Here is a 13889-nt window from a genome sequence, read left to right as displayed (position 1 = left end):
GAGGAATAGTGCTCATGGAAGTAGCTCAGCGGGAGCAGCCACTCAGGCTACCCGGGAATGTGTCACTGTCCCTGGGCCACACTTGGTCGTTGGTTCCTGATGAGGAACATGCCCATGGAAGTAAGAGTTCAGCGGGAGCAGCCGCTCAGGGCTACCCGGGAATGTGTCACTGTCCCCCGGCCAGACTTGGCGGCAGGTCCCGGGGAGGAATAGTGCCCATGGAAGTCGGAGCTCCAACCTCCAAGTTGACCTCAGCGGGAGCAGCCGCTGAGGCTACCCGGGCATGGGTGACTGTTCCCCGGCCACACTTGGTCGGAGGTCCCGGTGTGGAACATGCCCATGGAAGTTGAAGGGAAGAGAACCGCGAAAGGGAGTTTGGAGGCTGAGCCGCGGCCGAGGAGGTCTCACCGATCCCGGCGTGATTCCAGCCAGGCCCGGTACCCTATACCGAACTCGGCAGGGTGGCTTTATCCGGGACCCTGGAACCCTGGGCGGGGAGCCTAGGGGCGAGAGGGGCCCCATGGAGCTCGGGCAGACTAGAAGTACCCTCGTCTGCCCGCTGGAGGGCGCCCTTCCCGGAGCGGAGGGGACCCCCCAAGCGACCAAGTGCAAGCCGAGTTTGGAGCTCGAAACCCGGCCACACTTGGTAGTATGTCCCGGTGAGGAACATGCCCATGGAAGTAAGAGCTCAGCGGGAGCAGCCACTCAGGCTACCCGGGAATGTGTCACTGTCCCCCGGCCAAGACTTGGCGGCAAGTCCCGGGGAGGAATAGTGCCCATGGAAGTAGCTCAGCGGGAGCAGCCACTCAGGCTACCCGGGAATGTGTCACTGTCCCTCGGCCACACTTGGTCGTAGGTCCCGGTGAGGAACATGCCCATGGAAGTCGGAGCTCCAACCTCCAACCGGGTGAAGCCTCCGAGAGCTAGCCGGGAATAGGGCGCCAATCCCGGCTACCGCCCTCCAGGCTTGCCCCGGTCGATAGACCTACGTCCTCGCACCAGCACAAGCGCAAAAATTTTCTAAGTGTGGGAGAACCGAGGACCCGCCCGGTGGCACTCTGCCTCTCGCTGCCGCCCTCCTGGAAGCGTCCTCGGTCACTGTGTGTGCGGCAGATATCAGAGCTCCGGAAAGGTGAAAAAGAACCGGTAAGAGGGCGAATCCGGCAGCTCCCTGCCGGGCGAGGACCACCGCGAGCGGCGGGGACGTCAGACGGGAGACGCGCGGCGGACCTTCCGTCGGAGTGCCTGGGATTTTGACCTCGGAGAAGTTCGAAAAAATTATGCGGTCGGAGCTGTCTGCCCCGGCCGGGGAAGGCTCACCGCCGGCGGCTGCCAACCCCTGGCTTGCCCGCTGGATGCCCTTTCGGAGGCTGCTGAAAAAGAACTGTCAGGCGGGCACCTCTCGGAAGAACCGCAGACCAAAACGACCGGTAAAAATTTTGGGCGATCCGACACGTAGTGCACCTTCGGCGGCAGAGAAAAGCAGCAAAAATACCGGTCAGAGAAGGGGAGTTTTGGTCGACTCTGCCAGGTTTTTGCACTAAGTCAGATCCGTAATGCCAGCGGGACTGAGTCGCTTTTGCGTGCCGTGGTCCTGGAGGCCTGCTCGGACAGAGCGGTCCTTCGGGTCCCGCGGGAAGGGGCATTTCATGTTCCTCTGCGGGAGGTGATCCATTTTCTGCGGGAAATGGCGAGCCCCTTCGGCTACAAGAGTGTGTAGGTCCCGCTCAACAGTCTACGTCCTTAACCATCGGGGACTTTGTAGATTTTGCCCAAAATCGCTCTCCGCAGAACAGAGCGTGAGGTCTCCGCGGCGGAGGCCGGAAAAGGTGCGAGGTGAGCGGCATGGTATGACTGGGCTCGTGCCGCTCACTGCTACCCGGAGCGTGGCGCCCTCCGGGTAAAAAGCTAGCCGGGGCGAGTAGGTGGGTTGACGGGCGCATAAGCAACGCCGTCCCCGCCGTACAAGGTGCCGGTGGCCTGGCGAACCACCGGCGTAAGGCTAGCCAGGGCGTACCGCGGGGCAGAGGGCGCATAAGCCACGCTCTCTCTCCATCCCACCAGCACAAGCGAAAAATTTTCAAAGTGTGGGAGAACCGGCTTCCCGACCGGTGGCACTCTGCCTCTCTCTGCCGCCCTCCTGGAAGCGTCCTCGGTCACTCGGAGTACGGCAGATTTAAGAGCTCCGGAATGGTGAAAAAGAACCGGAGAGAGGGCGACTCCGGCTTCTCTCTGCCGGGCGAGGACCACCGCAGGCGGCGGGGACCTCTGACAGGAGGCGGCGCTGCGGGCAGGCTTTCTAAGTGCCTGGGCTTTTGGCCTCGGCGAAAGTCGAAAAAATTATGCGGTCGGAGCTTTCTGCCCCGGCCGGGGAAGGCTCACCGCCGGCGGCTGCCAACCCCTGGCTTGCCCGCTGGATGCCCTTTCGGAGGCTGCTGAAAAAGAACAGTCAGGCGGGCACCTCTCGGAAGAACCGCAGACCAAAACGACCGGTAAAAATTTTGGGCGATCCGACCCGTAGTGCACCTTCGGCGGCAGAGAAAAGCAACAAAAATACCGGTCAGAGAAGGGGAGTTTTGGTCGACTCTGCCAGGTTTTTGCACTAAGTCAGATCCGTAATGCCAGCGGGACTGAGTCGCTTTTGCGTGCCGTGGTCCTGGAGGCCTGCTCGGACAGAGCGGTCCTTCGGGTCCCGCGGGAAGGGGCATTTCATGTTCCTCTGCGGGAGGTGATCCATTTTCTGCGGGAAATGGCGAGCCCCTTCGGCTACAAGAGTGTGTAGGTCCCGCTCAACAGTCTACGTCCTTAACCATCGGGGACTTTGTAGATTTTGCCCAAAATCGCTCTCCGCAGAACAGAGCGTGAGGTCTCCGCGGCGGAGGCCGGAAAAGGTGCGAGGTGAGCGGCATGGTATGACTGGGCTCGTGCCGCTCACTGCTACCCGGAGCGTGGCGCCCTCCGGGTAAAAGGCTAGCCGGGGCGAGTAGGTGGGATGACGGGCGCATAAGCAACGCCGTCCCCGCCGTACAAGGTGCCGGTGGCCTGGCGAACCAACGGCGTAAGGCTAGCCAGGGCGTACCGCGGGGCAGAGGGCGCATAAGCCACGCTCTCTCTCCATCCCACCAGCACAAGCGAAATATTTTCAAAGTGTGGGAGAACCGGCTTCCCGACCGGTGGCACTCTGCCTCTCGCTGCCGCCCTCCTGGAAGCGTCCTCGGTCACTCGGAGTACGGCAGATTTAAGAGCTCCGGAATGGTGAAAAAGAACCGGAGAGAGGGCGACTCCGGCTTCTCTCTGCCGGGCGAGGACCACCGCAGGCGGCGGGGACGTCTGACAGGAGACGGCGCTGCGGGCAGGCTTTAAAAGTGCATGGGGTTTTGGCCTCGGCAAAAGTCGAAAAAATTATGCGGTCGGAGCTTTCTGCCCCGGCCGGGGAAGGCTCACCGCCGGCGGCTGCCAACCCCTGGCTTGCCCGCTGGATGCCCTTTCGGAGGCTTCTGAAAAAGAACTGTCAGGCGGGCACCTCTCGGAAGAACCGCAGACCAAAACGACCGGTAAAAATTTTGGGCGATCCGACCCGTAGTGCACCTTCGGCGGCAGAGAAAAGCAACAAAAATACCGGTCAGAGAAGGGGAGTTTTGGTCGACTCTGCCAGGTTTTTGCACTAAGTCAGATCCGTAATGCCAGCGGGACTGAGTCGCTTTTGCGTGCCGTGGTCCTGGAGGCCTGCTCGGACAGAGCGGTCCTGCGGGTCCCGCGGGAAGGGGCATTTCATGTTCCTCTGCGGGAGGTGATCCATTTTCTGCGGGAAATGGCGAGCCCCTTCGGCTACAAGAGTGTGTAGGTCCCGCTCAACAGTCTACGTCCTTAACCATCGGGGACTTTGTAGATTTTGCCCAAAATCGCTCTCCGCAGAACAGAGCGTGAGGTCTCCGCGGCGGAGGCCGGAAAAGGTGCGAGGTGAGCGGCATGGTATGACTGGGCTCGTGCCGCTCACTGCTACCCGGAGCGTGGCGCCCTCCGGGTAAAAGGCTAGCCGGGGCGAGTAGGTGGGATGACGGGCGCATAAGCAACGCCGTCCCCGCCGTACAAGGTGCCGGTGGCCTGGCGAACCACCGGCGTAAGGCTAGCCAAGGGCGTACCGCGGGGCAGAGGGCGCATAAGCCACGCTCTCTCTCCATCCCACCAGCACAAGCGAAAAATTTTCAAAGTGTGGGAGAACCGGCTTCCCGACCGGTTGCACTCTGCCTCTCGCTGCCGCCGTCCTGGAAGCGTCCTCGGTCACTCGGAGTACGGCAGATTTAAGAGCTCCGGAATGGTGAAAAAGAACCGGAGAGAGGGCGACTCCGGCTTCTCTCTGCCGGGCGAGGACCACCGCAGGCGGCGGGGACGTCTGACAGGAGACGGCGCTGCGGGCAGGCTTTAAAAGTGCATGGGGTTTTGGCCTCGGAGAAAGTCGAAAAAATTATGCGGTCGGAGCTGTCTGCCCCGGCCGGGGAAGGCTCACCTCCGGCGGCTGCCAACCCCTGGCTTGCCCGCTGGATGGCCTTTCGGAGGCTGCTGAAAAAGAACTGTCAGGCGGGCACCTCTCGGAAGAACCGCAGACCAAAACGACCGGTAAAAATTTTGGGCGATCCGACCCGTAGTGCACCTTCGGCGGCAGAGAAAAGCAACAAAAATACCGGTCAGAGAAGGGGAGTTTTGGTCGACTCTGCCAGGTTTTTGCACTAAGTCAGATCCGTAATGCCAGCGGGACTGAGTCGCTCTTGCGTGCCGTGGTCCTGGAAGCCTGCTCGGACAGAGTGGTCCTTCGGGTCCCGCGGGAAGGGGCATTTCATGTTCCTCTGCGGGAGGTGATCCATTTTCTGCGGGAAATGGCGAGCCCCTTCGGCTACAAGAGTGTGTAGGTCCCGCTCAACAGTCTACGTCCTTAACCATCGGGGACTTTGTAGATTTTGCCCAAAATCGCTCTCCGCAGAACAGAGCGGGAGGTCTCCGCGGCGGAGGCCGGAAAAGGTGCGAGGTGAGCGGCATGGTATGACTGGGCTCGTGCCGCTCACTGCTACCCGGAGCGTGGCGCCCTCCGGGTAAAAGGCTAGCCGGGGCGAGTAGGTGGATTGACGGGCGCATAAGCAACGCCGTCCCCGCCGTACAAGGTGCCGGTGGCCTGGCGAACCACCGGCGTAAGGCTAGCCAAGGGCGTACCGCGGGGCAGAGGGCGCATAAGCCACGCCGTCCCCGCTGTACAAGGTGCCGGTGGCCTGGCGAACCACCGGCGTAAGGCTAGCCAAGGGCGTACCGCGGGGCAGAGGGCGCATAAGCCACGCTCTCTCTCCATCCCACCAGAACAAGCGAAAAAATTTCAAAGTGTGGGAGAACCGGCTTCCCGACCGGTGGCACTCTGCCTCTCGCTGCCGCCCTCCTGGAAGCGTCCTCGGTCACTCGGTGTCCGGCAGATTTCAGAGCTCCGGAATGGTGAAAAAGAACCGGTGAGAGGGCGAATCCGGCTTCTCTCTGCCGGGCGAGGACCACCGCAGGCGGCAAGGGACGTCTGCCAGGAGACGGCGCTGCGGGCAGGCTTTAAAAGTGCATGGGGTTTTGGCCTCGGCGAAAGTCGAAAAAATTTTGCGGTCGGAGCTGTCTGCCCCGGCCGGGGAAGGCTCACCGCCGGCGGCTGCCAACCCCTGGCTTGCCCGCTGGATGCCCTTTCGGAGGCTGCTGAAAAAGAACTGTCAGGCGGGCACCTCTCGGAAGAACCGCAGACCAAAACGACCGGTAAAAATTTTGGGCGATCCGACCCTCAGTGCACCTTCGGCGGCAGAGAAAAGCAACAAAAACACCGGTCAAAGAAGGGAGGTTTTGGTCGACTCTGCCTGGTTTTTGCACTAAGTCAGATCCGTAATGCCAGCGGGACTGAGTCGCTTTTGCGTGCCGTGGTCCTGGAGGCCTGCTCGGACAGAGCGGTCCTTCGGGTCCCGCGGGAAGGGGCATTTCATGTTCCTCTGCGGGAGGTGGTCCATTTTCTGCGGGAAATGGCGAGCCCCATCGGCTACAAGAGTGTGTAGGTCCCGCTCAACAGTCTACGTCCTTAACCATCGGGGACTTTGTAGATTTTGGCAGAAATCGCCCCCCGCAGGTCCTAGCGGGAGGTCTCCGCGGCGGAGGCCGGAGAGGGCGCGAGGTGAGCGGCATGGTATGACTGGGTTCGTGCCGCTCACTGGTACCCGGAGCGTGGCGCCCTCCGGGTAAAAGGCTAGCCGGGGCGAGTAGGTGGGTTGACGGGCGCATAAGCCACGCCGTCCCCGCCGTACAAGGTGCCGGTGGCCTGGCGAACCACCGGCGTAAGGCCAGCCAGGGCGGACCGCGGGGCAGAGGGCGCATAAGCCACGCTCTCTCTCCATCCCACCAGAACAAGCGAAAAATTTTCAAAGTGTGGGAGAACCGGCGACCCGACCGGTGGCACTCTGCCTCTCGCTGCCGCCCTCCTGGAAGCGTCCTCGGTCACTCGGTGTCCGGCAGATTTCAGAGCTCCGGAATGGTGAAAAAGAACCGGTGAGAGGGCGAAACCGGCTTCTCTCTGCCGGGCGAGGACCACCGCAGGCGGCAAGGGACGTCTGACAGGAGACGGCGCTGCGGGCAGGCTTTAAAAGTGCATGGGGTTTTGGCCTCGGCGAAAGTCGAAAAAATTTTGCGGTCGGAGCTGTCTGCCCCGGCCGGGGAAGGCTCACCGCCGGCGGCTGCCAACCCCTGGCTTGCCCGCTGGATGCCCTTTCGGAGGCTGCTGAAAAAGAACTGTCAGGCGGGCACCTCTCGGAAGAACCGCAGACCAAAACGACCGGTAAAAATTTTGGGCGATCCGACCCTCAGTGCACCTTCGGCGGCAGAGAAAAGCAACAAAAATACCGGTCAGAGAAGGGGAGTTTTGGTCGACTCTGCCAGGTTTTTGCACTAAGTCAGATCCGTAATGCCAGCGGGACTGAGTCGCTCTTGCGTGCCGTGGTCCTGGAAGCCTGCTCGGACAGAGTGGTCCTTCGGGTCCCGCGGGAAGGGGCATTTCATGTTCCTCTGCGGGAGGTGATCCATTTTCTGCGGGAAATGGCGAGCCCCTTCGGCTACAAGAGTGTGTAGGTCCCGCTCAACAGTCTACGTCCTTAACCATCGGGGACTTTGTAGATTTTGCCCAAAATCGCTCTCCGCAGAACAGAGCGGGAGGTCTCCGCGGCGGAGGCCGGAAAAGGTGCGAGGTGAGCGGCATGGTATGACTGGGCTCGTGCCGCTCACTGCTACCCGGAGCGTGGCGCCCTCCGGGTAAAAGGCTAGCCGGGGCGAGTAGGTGGATTGACGGGCGCATAAGCAACGCCGTCCCCGCCGTACAAGGTGCCGGTGGCCTGGCGAACCACCGGCGTAAGGCTAGCCAAGGGCGTACCGCGGGGCAGAGGGCGCATAAGCCACGCCGTCCCCGCTGTACAAGGTGCCGGTGGCCTGGCGAACCACCGGCGTAAGGCTAGCCAAGGGCGTACCGCGGGGCAGAGGGCGCATAAGCCACGCTCTCTCTCCATCCCACCAGAACAAGCGAAAAAATTTCAAAGTGTGGGAGAACCGGCTTCCCGACCGGTGGCACTCTGCCTCTCGCTGCCGCCCTCCTGGAAGCGTCCTCGGTCACTCGGTGTCCGGCAGATTTCAGAGCTCCGGAATGGTGAAAAAGAACCGGTGAGAGGGCGAATCCGGCTTCTCTCTGCCGGGCGAGGACCACCGCAGGCGGCAAGGGACGTCTGCCAGGAGACGGCGCTGCGGGCAGGCTTTAAAAGTGCATGGGGTTTTGGCCTCGGCGAAAGTCGAAAAAATTTTGCGGTCGGAGCTGTCTGCCCCGGCCGGGGAAGGCTCACCGCCGGCGGCTGCCAACCCCTGGCTTGCCCGCTGGATGCCCTTTCGGAGGCTGCTGAAAAAGAACTGTCAGGCGGGCACCTCTCGGAAGAACCGCAGACCAAAACGACCGGTAAAAATTTTGGGCGATCCGACCCTCAGTGCACCTTCGGCGGCAGAGAAAAGCAACAAAAACACCGGTCAAAGAAGGGAGGTTTTGGTCGACTCTGCCTGGTTTTTGCACAAAGTCAGATCCGTAATGCCAGCGGGACTGAGTCGCTTTTGCGTGCCGTGGTCCTGGAGGCCTGCTCGGACAGAGCGGTCCTTCGGGTCCCGCGGGAAGGGGCATTTCATGTTCCTCTGCGGGAGGTGGTCCATTTTCTGCGGGAAATGGCGAGCCCCATCGGCTACAAGAGTGTGTAGGTCCCGCTCAACAGTCTACGTCCTTAACCATCGGGGACTTTGTAGATTTTGGCAGAAATCGCCCCCCGCAGGTCCTAGCGGGAGGTCTCCGCGGCGGAGGCCGGAGAGGGCGCGAGGTGAGCGGCATGGTATGACTGGGTTCGTGCCGCTCACTGGTACCCGGAGCGTGGCGCCCTCCGGGTAAAAGGCTAGCCGGGGCGAGTAGGTGGGTTGACGGGCGCATAAGCCACGCCGTCCCCGCCGTACAAGGTGCCGGTGGCCTGGCGAACCACCGGCGTAAGGCCAGCCAGGGCGGACCGCGGGGCAGAGGGCGCATAAGCCACGCTCTCTCTCCATCCCACCAGAACAAGCGAAAAATTTTCAAAGTGTGGGAGAACCGGCGACCCGACCGGTGGCACTCTGCCTCTCGCTGCCGCCCTCCTGGAAGCGTCCTCGGTCACTCGGTGTCCGGCAGATTTCAGAGCTCCGGAATGGTGAAAAAGAACCGGAGAGGGGGCGACTCCGGCTTCTCTCTGCCGGGCGAGGACCACCGCAGGCGGCAAGGGACGTCTGACAGGAGACGGCGCTGCGGGCAGGCTTTAAAAGTGCATGGGGTTTTGGCCTCGGCGAAAGTCGAAAAAATTTTGCGGTCGGAGCCGTCTGCCCCGGCCGGGGAAGGCTCACCGCCGGCGGCTGCCAACCCCTGGCTTGCCCGCTGGATGGCCTTTCGGAGGCTGCTGAAAAAGAACTGTCAGGCGGGCACCTCTCGGAAGAACCGCAGACCAAAACGACCGGTAAAAATTTTGGGCGATCCGACCCTCAGTGCACCTTCGGCGGCAGAGAAAAGCATCAAAAATACCGGTCAAAGAAGCGAGGTTTTGGTCGACTCTGCCAGGTTTTTGCACAAAGTGTTGGCATCGTGCGGCGTCGCGCTTTGCCGTACCGTATCCCCAATGGAGCGGCGCCCGGCGGGGTAGGCTAGCCATGTGAGGTCGAGGGCGGGAGGACGGGACGTAAGCCAGGCCGTTCTCCACAAGAAATTCCGGACGCGGAGACCCCTTCTCCGCCCTACGGTCCCCAATGGGGTGGCGCCCGGCGGGTGAGGCTAGCCATGGGAGGACGGGACGTAAGCCAGGCCGTTCTCCACAAGAAATTCCGTACGCGGAGACCCCTTCTCCGCCCTACGGTCCCCAATGGGGTGGCGCCCGGCGGGTGAGGCTAGCCATGTGAGGTCGAGGGCGGGAGGACGGGACGTAAGCCAGGCCGTTCTCCACAAGTAAATTCCGGACGCGGAGACCCCTTCTCCGCCCTACGGTCCCCAATGGGGTGGCGCCCGGCGGGTGAGGCTAGCCATGTGAGGTCGAGGGCGGGAGGACGGGACGTAAGCCAGGCCGTTCTCCACAAGTAAATTCCGGACGCGGAGACCCCTTCTCCGCCCTACGGTCCCCAATGGGGTGGCTCCCGGCGGGTGAGGCTAGCCATGTGAGGTCGAGGGCGGGAGGACGGGACGCAAGCCAGGCCGTTCTCCACAAACTCCCAGCGGTAGAGTCTCGGCTCTCCGCTCTTTTGATCGATCTGACACAGCGCGATCCGGCGGGGCAGGGCACTTTGCTCGGTCAGGGGTATTGGCCCCGGCCGGTTTATGGTAAAGCGTTCCTTAGCCTCAGTCTTGGTCGCGCATCAATCCCCCGCTCCCCGTGAGCGGCTGTCGTCCTCTGCCTAAGGTTGTGTAGCGCGGTGCCAGTGTGGTCCTCGCACGGCCCCGCTCCTGCCACAGCGGTAGGACTCTCTGCTTCGGCTGAGGTTTGCTACGAAGCGTATGGAACGGGCGTACTCCACCGTACCGTGGGTGGGGGGCGGCGGCGTTGGCGGCGGCAGCGTCCAGCGCGGAGCTCCGGCTCCCGCGGCAGCGCCTCGCCTAGTGTCCCTCGGGCAAGTCCAATCGCCCCCCGCCCGGTCGGAGAGCGCAGACACACCTCTGTGTCCACGGTTTATTTCCGCAGCACGAAAAGGGACGGCTCCCGCCTGCTCCTCGCGGCGGCGACGAGGCTTAGACCCACCGTGGCGTATCCGCGGTAGGTATGCTCGTCGGTCGGAGGAGCGGTTGCGGTCGAGTGGTCCCCAGTGTACCCTGTTAGCGCTGCCCGCCTACGCCTGAAGAGCTGCGGACCGAGAAAAAGGTTCGCTCCGCTGCTGACGGCGAAGCGCGCGGCACGCCGCGGAAGAGGAGAGGGAGCGGTCGCCCCCGGGGCGGCTCCCCTCCGAGTCCGGCAGAAGCAGAGATTGTAGCGGAGGGGGGGGTTTCTAAATTCCCCGGGCGTGTTATCCCCAGCGGTAGCCTTTGAACTCTTCAACCGCAAGCACGATCGCACGTTCACAGCACCCGTCACTAGGAGCCGGGCCAGAGGCGGGCGGCAGACGAAACCGACATGAGCGCTTAAGGGTATTGCACCCCCGGCGCCCAGACCCTGGAAATTGAGTCTGCCCCCAAAGCCCACCCGCGTCCTCCTTGGCGCTCCCGGAGTACATGGTCGTAGATGGGCCATCGGTCGCTAATGCCAAACTGCGTCCCAGGGGTGCGTCCCCTCTGACCAACGGCAGACCCATCCCTCTCGCCAATCCGCGGATCCCCGCCAGGTCCCGAACAGGGCTCGTCCTTTAGCGTTTCAAATGCGCCCTCCCCGCCATACGAGGGGTTGAGGACCGTAGCCTTCCCTTACGAGAGGCACCAGGGGTGCGCCTGCTCGAGGGCCCGGCCGTGGGCGTAACGCTTGGGCCGCCCGGGGGAGTCGGTAGACCATGGGAGACCAACACTCGCACACGAACGTTGCCCGTGCTTTTGTGGAAGAGAGCTTCTTGCGAGGTTGTCGCTGCGGTGGCGCCCGGACAAACCCTATCCCTAAAACTTCTGGGGAATTGGCGTCTAAGCCTGCACCCTGCACGGTATCCCTGCACCCACGAAGGGGGCCGTGGAAGGCTTGGGGTCGCGCCGGCGAAACCGACCGGATGCCCGGGGTACTGAACCCCCGGGGTCCCACCCTGGAAATTGAGCCGTCCGACCCCGCCACGTCTTCCTAGTGCCCTCCTTGGCTCCCCCGCCTGTGGGCATCGTTAGGGGCTGCGGTCATCAGCGCCGGCTAAGCTTCGGCAACACGGCCGACCCACCCCTTCGGCGCCTGGGGGTGCCTGGTCCCAGTCCGGGCCGTTCCGTAGGGGCGGCTATCCCTTACATGAGGGACTCGGTGCGTCCGCTCGGGCTGCGGGGCTCCGGCTCCGACAGCCGGGGAGCTGGTTTTGACCGCGGGCCTCCACGGGAACCGGCAGGGACCGGACTAGGCGTCAAGCCGAAAATAACCCCGGCACCCTCTGCTTCCAAAGCGAGGGGACCTTTGGCCGAGCGGGGGCACCGGAAGCCGAACCGACCCCAACCCCTCTTCCTACCCCAGGGCTGGGCTGACCAATCCCCTGATCGGGTCTAAAATGGAAGAAGGGGATTCGAGGGAAGGGGCTGGCGGAAGGCAGTTGCCCGACGGAGTAGGCGAAGGCCAGGCCGTTTCCGAGTCCCGAGCAGAGGAGGGCGAACTCGGCTCTTCATCGACCGACGGCGAGGCGAGGGCGGTGGCTGCCGCGGGGAAGACTCCATTGCTCGTCAGCGCGCTAGGAGCGGGGCCGACTGGCTGCTCGGGGTATGGCATCCCCGGGGGCCCACCCTGGAAATCTTCGCTCCTCAGCCGCTGCAGGTTATAAGGTCCCGCCGCGCGTAAGCGCTCAACTCTCCGACCCACGGATGTCGAGCCCATGGTGAGCCGGCCGTTTCGTACGGGGAAAAGGGGTCCTCTGGCCCCACATCGATCGAGGGGGTTTAGATCCGCGGAGGCACGCACCGCGAGGCGAATCGCTGCTTTTCCCCAAGAGGTTAACCTTCAAACCACCGAGTAGGTTCGGGGCAGGGCCGACAGTCTGCACTGGGGTATTGCATCCCTGGTGGGGCGACCCTGGAAATCTCTGCCCCTTTCCACTCTTTCGGTTGGGCCTCTCGTCGGGGCGAGCGTAAGTCGGCAAGCAGACGTGGGAAGAGGCTTCTTACCGGTGACACTCCCTTCGTGAGAGAGGCAGGTACTCGCCCCGGACCCCGGTCCAAATCTGCGCGGGCCGGACGGCCTCGGCCCTAGCCGAAGGCCGCTCCCGCGAAGCCAGGGAGCCGAAAAAATAACCCCGACACCCTCCGCGACCTCGCGTGCTTCCAAAGCGAGGGGAAACTTTGGCCGAGCGGGGCACCCGAAGCCGAACCGACCCCAACCCCTCTTCTTACCCCAGGGCTGGGCTGACCAATCCCCTGATCGGGTCTAAAATGGAAGAAGGGGATTCGAGGGAAGGGGCTGGCGGAAGGCAGTTGCCCGACGGAGTAGGCGAAGGCCAGGCCGTTTCCAAATCCCGAGCCAGAGGAGGGCGAACGACGTTCTTCATCGACCGACGGCGAGGCTAGGGCGAGGGCGGTGGCTGCCGCGGGGAAGACTCCATTGCTTGCCAGCGTGCTAGGAGCGGGGCCGACAGGCTGCTCGGGGTATGGCATCCCCGGGGGCCCACCCTGGAAATCTTCGCTCCTCAGCCGCTGCAGGTTATAAGGTCCCGCCGCGCGTAAGCGCTCAACTCCCCGACCCACGGACGTCGAGCCCATGGTGAGCTGACAGTTTCGTACGGGGAAAAGGGGTCCTCTGGCCCCACATCGATCGAGGGGGTTTAGATCCGCGGAGGCACGCACCGCGAGGCGAATCGCTGCTTTTCCCCAAGAGGTTAACCTTCAAACCACCGAGTAGGTTCGGGGCAGGGCCGACTGTCTGCACTGGGGTATTGCATCCCTGGTGGGGCGACCCTGGAAATCTCTGCCCCTTTCCACTCTTTCGGTTGGGCCTCTCGTCGGGGCGAGCGTAAGTCGGCAAGCAGACGTGGGAAGAGGCTTCTTACCGGTGACACTCCCTTCGTGAGAGAGGCAGGTACTCGCCCCGCACCCCGGTCCAAATCTGCTCGGTCCGGCCGTCGTCGGCCCTAGCCGAAGGCCGCTCCCGCGAAGCCAGGCGATCCGAACCGAGGATCCGCGCGAGCCTTCTCCAAGCCCTCTGCCGGGCGCTGGTGTTGAAAGCGTAGCGGACCCTGTTCGCCGGAGCGATAGGAGCGGAGCACCGGTCCCGCAGGGTTGAAAGCTGGGTAGCAGCGCCGTAGCTTCCCTCCCAGCCTTCCCCCGGACCTGGCGCCCGATCCCCTCCGCTCCTCTGTGCGTTGGCGGGCGGCGCTGCATGGGTACGTCGCGACGGCTCCTATCGTCTCTCTCGCTTAACAGTGTGGAGAGGTGGTGGTGGAGCTGTCCTACACTCGAGGTGCTGAAGTTGAGCGTCCAATGCTTTCCTTCTATGCGCAGCCTACAGGAGCTGTCCGAGCTTCGGAGGTGCTGATGGAGGTGAGAGTCGAGCGCCACTTCTTGGCTGAACTGAGTGGGGAAAGCCAGCGACTGCGAGAGGGAGGGGAAGGGAAGGCTTTTTCGGGTCCTTGGAAGGGACCGAGAGCATCTTTCTTGCCCCCCTGCCCTAAGCTCCATCCAATGTTGTCTGCGAGGTCTTCTCCGGCGG

This window comes from Engystomops pustulosus, unplaced genomic scaffold (genome assembly GCF_040894005.1).
Source record: "Engystomops pustulosus unplaced genomic scaffold, aEngPut4.maternal MAT_SCAFFOLD_416, whole genome shotgun sequence".
Classification (NCBI taxonomy): Eukaryota; Metazoa; Chordata; class Amphibia; order Anura; family Leptodactylidae; genus Engystomops; species Engystomops pustulosus.
The sequence above is the reverse complement of the archived record's forward strand: the minus strand, read 5'-3'. Positions refer to the sequence as shown.